Source organism: Eleutherodactylus coqui, chromosome 1 (genome assembly GCF_035609145.1).
Source record: "Eleutherodactylus coqui strain aEleCoq1 chromosome 1, aEleCoq1.hap1, whole genome shotgun sequence".
Lineage (NCBI taxonomy): Eukaryota > Metazoa > Chordata > Amphibia > Anura > Eleutherodactylidae > Eleutherodactylus > Eleutherodactylus coqui.
Window position 1 is genome coordinate 174,591,667 of NC_089837.1, and position 12,270 is coordinate 174,603,936.

At 42.8% G+C, this 12,270-nt stretch overlaps 1 protein-coding gene across 1 annotated transcript in view; it reads left to right on the forward strand.

Moving 5' to 3' along the window:
* Nucleotides 1-12,270, forward strand: part of FAM83B (family with sequence similarity 83 member B) — an 87,163-nt gene that overhangs the window by 31,531 nt on the left and 43,362 nt on the right. The window lies entirely within an intron of this gene.

The window sequence follows — 12,270 nt, forward strand, 5'->3', positions numbered from 1 at the left end:
TTAATTAAGAATCATTTTTTTTTGCATTTCAAACATTTATAAAAGAAGACTTCATGTGAATACAGCATTAGAAATTATTTATGGTGCAAAACTGAGGGCTAGGTTTGATCTATTGGCAGTTTTTGGCTGCCACAGGGGTCACACAACCAAAGATTATTGTATAGCCCTGTGACCTCGCATTGCTGCTGATGTCAATTAGAGTCATGGTGTGAATCACAGGTTGCTGCACCATGACCTACTAATTGCAAAAAATCCAATTTCATTTAACTTTTTGCTACAGATGCATTTTTTGGCTTGACTCTTAATGCAATTTGAGATGATGGTGTGCCAGGCTCTCAGGGTGGTTTATTTACACTATCAATTGCTTTAGGCTTCATGTCCATGGGCAGATCAGATTCCGCATGTGGAAGCCTGCAGCAGAATCCAACCCTGCCCGCGGTTAAGAACACTGTGGGTCTTCTGCTTACCCGTCTGGGTTTTCTATCTTCTTCACTCGGGATGTGTGTGGAAGCGCTGGCTGGCGTGCCGCCGCGCAGTGGAGTTTTTTTTCTAAACTCCTGCTTTCCCGCGGAATCCACGGCCCATCGACAATTGAATTGCAGATTGGCTGCAGATCGAACATCTTTCATTGACTTCAATGGAAGTCGTCTGTGCGGGATCCACACTGAAATGGAGCATGCTGCGACTTGTTTTCCATACCAAAAGGTCCACAAATCAAATCCGCATGCTTTATTACACCCATGTTTTCCTATGATTTGCGGATCTTCCATGCGGGTTCCCCAATTGACTTCAGTGACAAAGTACAAAGTTACTGGGCTACAGAGTCATCTTTGGTCATTCAGCCCTTGTCATGAGTAAAAGTCATCATGTAGTTCTAGCCTAATCCAGATAAACTGACAGATAGAACTATGAGCTTCTATGAGAAGTAAAAGCCATGAATGCAGTTCACTCCTTCAAAATATTTTTAGTACAAGTATCTTCTAGATTACAAAAACTTCTAATCAATACACTTACTTCAAATGATGCTGCATGTCTTTTTTTTAAAACGGACCAATTCTAAATGAACATCCATCAAGTTTCTATTTCCATATACCAGAACAATAAACATGAAATAGTCATTTATAGTTTCAACTGTTTTCAGTTGTTGCACATGTGTACTTATCCACAAACCAATAACTTTTATCATGGCACAACCACAACATCAACATGATTAACAAACATACACTAAGTTCACACTGCCATTGTTGGCTTCCTTTTGTTTGTCCCCATCCTCAGTGCCACATAACAGAAAAACTGGAAGTGCTCAGGCCAGATCTGAACAGCATAGAATGGAACCCACTGACTATAATGGAGTCCTTTTGGCTTCCAATCTGCAAGGAAAAATTCTTCCAGATGATATAGAGCAGAACGCTGCACTATTTTGTCAGGTATTTCATACTGGATCTGCTTCAGAGGATCTAAACATAGCGTCTAAAACATGTGAACCCAACCTTAGTTGGCCATATTCATATACATAATATGAGCATTAACTATGGATCCTTGGCTGAGGAATTTGTTCTATGCTGTCTGCTGATCCTGCTAACTACCTGTCCTCAAGTACAATCTTACCTAAGGATTTTCTGTAGTGTGTTTAAATACTTATGATGCATCCTGTATGACTGTGCGTCTTATTTTGCCCTATTTTGGGCCTTGTAATTTTTACTTGGCTCTGGTCATACTACCGTATAATCAGTTTCTGGTAAATTTAGTCCATATAGTAAGTCTCTCTTCATTGGCAGGTACATGCAGTTTGCCTTAGGAATAATATTTATCCACAAACTAACATGTAAGCATACTACCTTAGGCTGAATACTGTCCTTTAGGAGTCACCTCTATTCACTATTGCAGAGTAATGTTACTCCCAACCATGTACTATTTATCTGGATGCTTCAATGGTAGTTTACTTTCTAGTATTCCACACTCTGGGTCTCTCTTGGCAGTGCGCTCTGCCTGCTGATGGAGTTTGCACCTGTACACAACATACCTGTAATCCATGTTGCCAGCTCACCTTAGCACATCTTCCTTTCACAAAGCCACTAAGGCCTAATGACCACGTCCGGAAATCCGCGGCATTTCGCCACAGCTATTAGGTTCTATGGAACCTAATAGCTCAATGTACACGCTGCGGAATTCCACCGCGGAATTTCGCACGTGAAATTACCCATGGCATGTTCTTTTTGCCGCGGGCATACACATGGATGGCTTCCATTGCAGTCAATGGAAGCCGCCCATCACGCTATACTTCCGCTGCTGCGCCATATGACACTGCCGACACGCCATGCGCTGCACTGCGCATGCGCGCCGGAGCGTCATGTGGGACTTCATGCAGCAGATCTGGAGGTAAATATGGGGTCTTTGGGGGGGCGTCGTGATGGACTCCACTGCGGTATTCTGCTTGCGGAGCCCATCATGGACGTGTGCATAAGGCCCAAGTGATAGCTGTGTCACAATCCTAGCACAGGAAAAAGGGTGCCCTTTTCATAGGCTCAGGCTCTAGCCAATCAGCAGCGTGGCTTAGGTTCTAACAGTCCACAGCATCAAAATTAGAGTGAATCGAATCATATGGCTTTTCTTAAGGTCCTAGCAGGAACATATAGAAAATACAACAGTAATATATACATGGGGCATTTAACCCCTTACAGTTTTTATTTCTTGGTCTCTCAATGTGCTCTGTTCCATTTTTCACTGCTTCTCCCCATGTTTACTTGTGCAATCCATTTCCCTCTCAGTCCTAATCATCCCCAGATTATCACAAACTACACATAATCTCTTAGGCTTCTTTACCAGGGAACCAGTAAAGCCACTCAACTACTGGGCCCCATAGCATCTGCTAAGATGTTTCTTCTAGCAGTGACTCTCATGGACCTTCTTAACATTGCAAAAGGGTTTTCCTAGAGTATGAAATGGTATATGCTAGCATTGTGAGATACAAAATTGCATCAGATCAAAAAGATAATTTAGTGCAGAAAACTGAACACTTGAAGGGAGGCTCTAGCAGCCTTTTGGAATGCCTCTAGCTTGGATGCAAGATCTGGTATGGGTGGGCATGGAGGCATACAGGTTCCGTATGGTATCCTGCGGCATATAATGTAGGTCCACATTTTCTGTAACTCAGCCTCTAGATCATGTGAACTTGTAGGCTGTTGAAATTGACATCCAAGATGGTCCCATGCATGTTTTATTGGTGATAAATCTGGTGACCTGGCAGCCACGGAAGTGTGTTAGTGTTATCTAGACATTCCTGTGACATCTTTGCTGTGGGTGGCCGAGCATAATCCTGCTGAAAAATGTTTCTTGGAAGCCTGGCCATAAGAGGCAACACAGGATGTCCTAGGCATATTGCTGAGCTGGCATTGTCCCTCGTACCACTACTAGGGGTGTCTGACTGTCATATGTGATGGGTCTCAGACCATCCCACCATCAGTGGGGGCAGTGTGCCACTCCACAGCACAGGCAGGATTGAGGAGCTCCAGACACAAACACAGCAGTCAGTAATGACCAAACTAAACCTGGATTTATTGCTGAACACAAACTAGTTCCACTCTGTAACAGTCCAGTTTCTTCATTCACAACACCACTGCAAACAGAGACAATGGAGAAGAAGGAAGGTTTCCACATCAACAGAGAGGGGGGTTCTTTACTGTAGGAGCAATGAGATTATGGAACTCTCTGCCCGAGGAAGTGGTGATGGCAAACTCGCTGGCCTGGATGCCTTTCCTGAGTGTAATAATATTACATGTTATAGTCACTGATGATTTCACAGGGGTTGTTGATCGATGGATTATTCTGATTGTCAGATTAGAGTTGGGAAGGAATTGTTTTCCTCTATAATCAGGAAAATTGGTTTCTACTTTTTGTCTTTCTGTGCCTTCACATTGAGAGTGGGGGGATAGGCTGAACTAGATGGTCATATGTCTTCTTTTCAGCCTTACACACTATGTTACTATGTATGATGGTGGGTGTCAAAGGTAAAACTCGTAATTGACATCGTTAGACCAAATGTCTTTCAGCCAAGTGCCAGCAAATGGTTCCAACAGACACAGGGATCTGTACGATGGTGCCACCTGTGTCTAGATGGCAGACAACGAAACAGAGCTGCTTGTGCTTATTGGACAATCAGATGATCCACTCTATTGGTGGTTTGTCGAGGACATCCTGTGTCCTCACACATCCACTGGTTCCAACAGCTCCTAACTGTCTGGTCAGAACAGCCCAGGTGGTGAGCAATTCATCATTATGACCATCCAGCTTCTCTCATTTCAATAATGCACCCCCTCTAAAACTGGGCAAAATCACTTTAATTGCATTGTAGAGGCATATCTAGTGGTCAACCAGCTCTACACAAGTGGAAAAAGAGGTCCATTACACACATGCAGCCTCTGAGAGCCTTTTTAAAGGCCAAGAGTGGAACCACTTTTAGGGCCTCAGGTAGCAAGCATGCTCATCTAATCACACCACAACTCTTATCATTGGCATATCTGCTTGAGATGTAACTGCATACTGAGTTTTGCAGCAAAACAATTCCTTCTAGGTGCTTGATTTGAAAGAAATGTACTCATTGGAGCATTTAATTTATAGCTTAACAAGCCATACCTCCTTTATTGCAATGGTATATAACCAAATGAAACATCTACATGTAACAGTATACAGTAGTACTTGTGCCAAATTTAGCTAGTTTGCCATTACTATGAATTTCCTTCTGAAAGTTATTGGGTCTACACAGACACTTTAACAATTTATCACTCTAGATTGATGTATACTTGATGATGTTTATCTTGTCATTACAAGAGATTCTTTATATACATTATGCATTAAGGTGACTGAATGAACATATCCTTGAACTTTTAATATTATTCTCAGCTGAATTTTCTTACAACTCCATGAGAGTTATTGTCAAATGTCTCTTGTATGTTTTCTTTCTTTAAATCCATTTATGCCCTCGGAGGAATATTGTGGCACTTATGAAAGATCCTAATTATGCTCCAGCTTATTCAATCTATTGTTTACATATGTATATACTGCATCGTTACAAGGTTTGACCTTCAGTATGGAAAAAAGCAGAGGAACCCATAAAGATTAATCTACTTAATTAAATAGACAAAACTTTCTATTTAAGTTAGCTTCCCTGTATATAGTTCTAGAACTCTATTATAGATCAATGTTGTTCTCTTTTAGGTTCACAGATGTGTTCAGTCTTAACTTCGCTTGAATTTCATTAAGGAATTGTATACAAAAATAATATTTTTTTGCGCCATCCACTTAAAAACTATATTCTTAATATATTTTTAAGATGGGAGCCTAAGGGTGATGGACAGTATCTAACAGAAGCATTAGTCATAGGCTTCATTCACACGAGCGCATAAACGGCGAAGTTTTTACAGCCAACCAATATGCGCAACCATCTGAGTAATTGGTTTCCAATACATTCATTCACACGGGCGAATATACGACGCATAAATACGTTGGACCGTTAAAAATGAAACATATGCGAACAAAATACGGCCGGCGTTTATACAATGGCTAAAAAGATAGTTTTGAAACTATCTTTTGCCCAATATACGGCGGCAGCTCCCATACACTCCTATGGAAGCTGGAAAAAAAGGAGGTGGAGGCATTTTAGCAGAGTCCAACGTTGCAAAAAGCTTACAAGTGCCTCTATATAGGCATTGGAAGGTATCCAAAGGATTTTGTACTTTTTCGCTTAAAACTTTGCTCCTGGTCATGTGAATGGATGAGAAAACGCTGTCCGTGAGTGCGGAAAAACGTCCGTTCATGCAATTTTATGGTGCGGCTGAGAACACATAAAAATGCACATGGCCCAGTGAAAGAGCCCGTAGCCATGTTAAAAACTGCTTAGGTTAATCAAAATGAATGACTGTCCTCATCTTTTATTGTGAAAGGAGGCGAGCGCATGGAAGTAGTTTCTGGCTGCTTTGCCTCCATTCACCGAGCAATCATCGCTTCTGTGTGAAAGCACAGGAGAGAGAATTACTGTGATGACTGTCAGACATTTAAGCGCTCAACTGTCATCCAGTGTAAAAGGACCCTAATGCTGTGTTTAGACGTAACGATTATCAATCAAAAAAGCATTCAATCAAGTGAAAGTGAACGTAATCATTTGGTTTAAACTCGAGCCATAGACCGATCAATGAACGAGAATTGCGCATTTTTCGTTTTTCATCGTTCAGTTTCAACAGAAATAAAAATCAGTGTTGGCTCACTCACTTCTCATTGCGTTTAAACATCCGCCACTCAGTGTTTCATATAGCGAATGTTAAACACTGAACAAGAAGTGAACGATTCTCAATGATATCTGCCTGTCTGAACAGGACAAATGAGTTTGAATGAGTGTGAATGAGTTAGGGATGACCTCAGTCGCTCATTCAAACGAGAATCAGCTCGTCTAAAAGGAGCACAAGCTATTGCTTTTAATTAGTGCCTCAATTAGTCTTCAGAGACAACACACTGAGACACTAATCTCAGAGGAGATAACCATATGTTGGGAGTTTAGGATATAACATAAGCAGGAGTTGGCCATCAAGAGCCTGGACATGTCACTGCATGTAAGACTGGATACTAGGCATTTCAGCTATAGACAGTGCATTAATATATAGTAAATCATACTGCATTTAAATGAAAAGATGATGACAGATAGCAAGGTTTTTAGGCCATTGTAATACCAGACATAGGCCATGAAAAATAATGCTACTGTGTCTTAAGGTCCATTTACATGTAGCGATGATCGCTCAAAAATCGCAAAAAAGTGATCGTTTGAGCGATAATCGTTGTGTATAAACGCGTGACCATCGTGCACTTTTCATGCACTGCTGGCTGTTCGTTAAATTCAGGCTAACCTAGAAATCATTGTGCAGTCTTATCAGGATTGCCCGCTGAGTTCTTCGTGGGTAGTGCTGATAGCATTGTTTCCCGCTGGCGAACAAAGGAGCTGAAAGCAGATAAGAGCCCTCGGGCTATAAACTGCATTCGTCTAAAGGCTTCATTTGCACTCTAATAAGCTATTAAGAAGCTGAGTAGCTACTTAATAGTTTATGCAAAATGATCACTCAAAGCTGTCACTCAAACTGTCATTTGAGCGATCTATGAGCAATCATCACTCCATGTAAATGGGCCTTTAGGAGCGATTCACACAAGTGTATTTGCGCATGTATTGGCATACAAAAGATAGAACCCATTGATTTTGATGGGTTCGTTCACATGCGCCTATTTGCCGTGCGCAATTCGGTCATGCAAAAAATATGCAGCATGCTCTCTTTCAGGGCTCTTTCCTATGAGCGTATATATCAGCCCGCCGTTTTCACGGCTGGCTGCATCAGATCACATTGCCGTATTCCTGTGACGTAAAAGCGCCTGGTCGGCCAACATAGCGTTAGGCGTTTTTATGTCGGGCCCAATAGATAGTCCTGGAACTATCTTTTGAGCCAGAATACGTCGGCCACTGTATGGGCTCCTATGGGAGCGAATGACAGTGGATGGAAAAGCGAGGTGGGAGGGAGTTGAGCAGCGTGACTGCTAAACTCCCTACTTCTTCTCTTCTCACCTCTGTCTGATTCCAATGGGAGGGGGTGGAGCTAAGTGCTGCCCCCATCCCGCCTCCTCCTATTGCTGGCTGTGGACAAGGGGCATAGCTAGCTCCACCCCTCCCATTGGAATCAGCCAGAGGGGAGGAGAGAAGAGGTGAGTCGGCAATGGGGAGGGAAGGGGAAGCCTCAATGGCATGACAGCCTCGGCGTATATGCGCTGGGGCCCATGCCATGTGAACGGTCACACAAATGTTAGAGTCCATTCACAAGCTTTTATGCCCCAGATGGTAAAGTATATCGTGAAAAAGGCAGGTGATATACGCTTGTGGGAATGAAGCCTAACTGCATTTGTGCAAGGAAAAAGAACATTTTGAATTCTTGAAACCATTATCCAATTCAATAGCTGAGAGCCATGTTTTTTTTTGCAATTGCGTGCGATCCACAGGCAAATATGCAATGCCCATTCCGGAAAAACGCGAGCAAAAAACACTTACACTTGTGTAAATCTGGCCTTAGAAAAAGTCAGAGTACTTATGTATTTCATGGACACATTGGTTGCAATTATTTTGCTGGAATAAATATGTTATTCAGAAAGGATACGAATACATGCGTATGGCAATCCTTCTATTATTTTGTTCCCAGGCTGTGTTGAACAGGTCTGGTGACTAAACACTGAGAATATGAGAAAGCTAATAATGAGTGTTATATTATTGCACTCTGCAAATTCAGGGATGAATCATTAACTACACAAGCAAATTAAAAGCTAAACTAGCAATTATTCATTCCAACATTTTAATTAACAATCAGAAGTGTTTCAAAAATGTTGTGTTAGTGCCTCAACGAGTAAACATCCAGAGTGTATAGAGCAAAAGTAAGTGAACCCTTAGTTTTATTAGCTTGTAGAACCCCTTCAGCAGCAGTCATATCCACAAAACGTTTCTTGCAGCTTTAAATTAGGTTTACACAATGCTGAGGAGTTTTGAATCAACCCTACATGCAAATGTGTTTCAATTCATCAATACTTCCAGGATGTCTTGCATGCACAACCCTTTTCAGGTCATGTCATAGTATCTCAGGCTAACTTCACACGGGCGAGAGCAATATCGGGCCGTGAATCCTGCACCCATATCACACTCCCTACCATGTGAAATATAGCGCCAGGCGTTTTTATGTCGGCCCCAAAAGATAGTCCTGTAACTATCTTTTGGGCCAGTATATGTTGGCCGCTGCATGGGCTACTATGGGAGCCCATCACAGAGGACGGAGGTGGGAGGGACTTTAGCAGCGTGGCTGCTAAACTCCCTCCCTCTGCTCTCCTCCCCCCTCGCAGGCTCACCTCTGCTCTCCTCCCTGCTGGCTCTTTGCACTGGGAGAGGGCGGGGCGGAGCTACGTCCTGCCCCTCCTATGCAGCCAACAATGGGAGGAGGTGGGATGGGGCGGAGATCAGCTTTGCCATGTCCCGCCCCCCTCCCATTGCAAAGAACAAGCAGGGAGGAGAGCAGAGTTGAGCCTGTTTGGGGGATGGAGGAGAAAGGGGTAACGGCATGGTGACCTCGGCGTATATGCGCTGGGGCCTATGTCATATGAACGGGTGCACAAATGGTAGATTTGTGCGCCCAATTACCACCTTTTACGCCCCAGATGGTAGTGTATATCAACCAGACGTGAAAACGCCAGCTGATATATGATCGTGGGAAAGAAGCCCCAGAATGTGAAAATGTGTATTAAATATAATAATGCACCTTTACTTATATAGCACCAACATATTCTGCAGTGCATTTCAAGTCAGAGGTAACATACACAAAATAAGATATAAGATACAATTTGAAACTGGTAAACAGCTTCAATAATAGCGATGGACCTGCTAACGAGAGCTTACAGATTATAAGGAAATCGGGATGACACAAGAGGTTAAAACACTTGTTCTGTATAATCCAGGGAGAGAAGAAGAAAAAAAATTATATATATATATATATATATATATATATATACGGTGCTATGCAAATATATACATAAAGTTATGTGAGTTGATCACGAGATGTACTTGTGTATAAACAGGTAAGAGGTGCAATATGGTGCGTGAGTGAATAATGGGTCTGGTTAAGGGTGAGTATAGAAGCAGTGTAGATGAAGAACAGTTTAGATTAGGGAATATGGAAGGCCTCTCTAAAAAGATGTGTTTTTAGGACTCAATTAAAGCTCTGGGTGTTCAGAATTAATCAGATTGTTAGGGGTAGCACATTCCAGAGATCTGGAAAAATCTTGGAAATGAGAGTAGGAGGTTTGGGTTAAAGGGAAATTAAAGGGGTTGTCCCGTGGCAGCAAGTGGGGTTATACACTTCTGTATGGCCATATTAATGCACTTTGTAATATTAATCGTGCATTAAATATGAGCCATACAGAAGTTATTCACTTACCTGCTCCGTTGCTGGCGTCCTCGTCTCCATGGTGCCGTCTAATTTCAGCGTCTAATCGGGCGATTAGACGCGCTTGCGCAGATGGGTCTTTTCCCTTCGGCTCGGTCCGGCAGCAGCGGCGTTCTGGCTCCGCCCCCTTGTACGCGTCATCGCGTAGCTCTGCCCCGTCACGTGTGCCGATTCCAGCCAATCAGGAGGCGATTAGATGCTGAAATTAGACGGCACCATGGCGACGGGGACGCTAGCAACGGAGCAGGTAAGTGAATAACTTCTGTATGGCTCATATTTAATGCACGATGTATATTCCAAAGTGCATTAATATGGCCATACAGAAGTGCATACCCCCACTTGCTATCGCGGGACAACCCCTTTAATTCTAAGTCATTAGCAGAGCAGAGAACATGGGTTAGGGTGGAGACCTATCAGAGGCAGCTCTCAGCTGTCATTCAATAGCTGGGAGCTGCCTCTGATTGGTTACAGTGCTCAACCAAGCAGAGGCAGCCCATTCAGCAGGCGGGGATTTTAAATCCCCACCTGCTGAATACTACAGAGAGCAGTTCAGGAGAAGAGCCGGCTGGATGTGGCTGAGCCCCGGCTGCTGCAGAGAGGTGAGTATAGATTTTTTTTTATTTTTACACTCTTTTAGGATGGTTTTCAGGGAAGGGCTTATATTTTAAGCCCTTCCCCGAAAATTACTACAGCACTTGCTGGCAGCCCATTGCTTTCAATGTAGCCGGCTGTATTGCCGGCTCCATTGAATTCAAGGGGAGAACATCGCACTCCTCTGTGACAGCTGTGGCACAGCAGTGGCACAGAGGATAGCGGCAGTGCTCTTTTTGAGTGTACAAACGCCTGTGTGACCAAGCCCTCTGGGCGGATAAACGCTGCTAGTAGCGTTTTTTTCCACCTTGTCGCTGGCTTTGGTCACGCAACTTTCATACGCTCCCATAGGAGTCTATGGGACCGATTGTCATATTCCGGCAAAAGACAGGTCCAGACCCAGGGCCGTAACTATAGAGGATGCAGGGGATGCGGTTGCAGGAGCCTTAGGGGGCCCATAAGGCCTCTCTTCTCCATATAAGAAGCCCAGTACTATGAATAAAGCATTATAGTTGGGGGCCCTGTTACAGGTTTTGCATTAGGGTCTGGGAGCTTCAAGTTACGCCTCTGTCCAGACCTATCTTTTCCTGTCAGCGTAAAAGCGGCCGACCAATTCAATGCACCAAAAAATCGCCCATCTAAACAAGTGCATTGGAATCCAATACTTCAGATGGTCGCGATTTTCGGCCGCTGTCTTATCGCTGCAAAATAGTCCGATAAAACGCTTGTAATAATAAAGCCTTAATCGTACAGCATAAATGACCTGATAAATGTTTCTGTTGGTTGGTACAACTATGATGCTACCAAACAATTTTGCACAACATAAACCCTTTTTTGTAAATTATTATTTTTTACATCTTGGCATTCGAAGTCCAATAACTTTTCAATTTTTTCATGGATGGACTCTGTAAGGGCTTGTCTTTTGGGTAATGAGCTTTAGTTTTTATTGGTTTGTTATCACTTTTAGACCTTATTCACATGAGCACTATTTTGCAGCTAAGTTAGCTGCGCAATAAAATCGCAACATCAGAGCCAATGGTTTCATATGGATTCATTCAGATTAACAATTTTTTGGTGTGCAACAATATCGGACCAAAAAATAAAGCATATAAGCTCGTTATTTCCGTGACCAAAATTTCGTGCATAAATATAGGTCTTACATCAATATAGGTCTTGCCCTATCTTTGACCGCACAACATAGGAGACCCCATCGACTCCTATGGGAGTTTATGGGAGCTATCAGAAAAGGGAGTTTAGCAGCTAAACACTGACAGGTGCCTCTAGTGAGGCATTTAAAAGTGATTATTAGTAGTTCTGCCGAGCAAGGGATTTCGGGGCTATGGCATAATTTCTCTGCATTATGCTTCAGCCGGCCGTGTGAATGCCTGAAAAAAAATCGTGAATTCTTCATTCATGCGATTTTCTGCTCTGACGGTCGCGATTTTATTGCGCGGCTAACTTAGTTGTGATATAACGCTCATGTGAAGGAAGTCTTATTGCTTTTTTGCGGGGAAATGGACTAAATATGCATTTTGCCTGTTTTTGTTATTTTGTTTGCCATGCAGGATAAATAGTGTGTTTTTCATTTTACATTTTTATATTTCTTATGTCCCTGTAAGGGAACCAGAAAAGCTCTGATCGCTATGATAAATAGCATTCCAATAGTGATCAC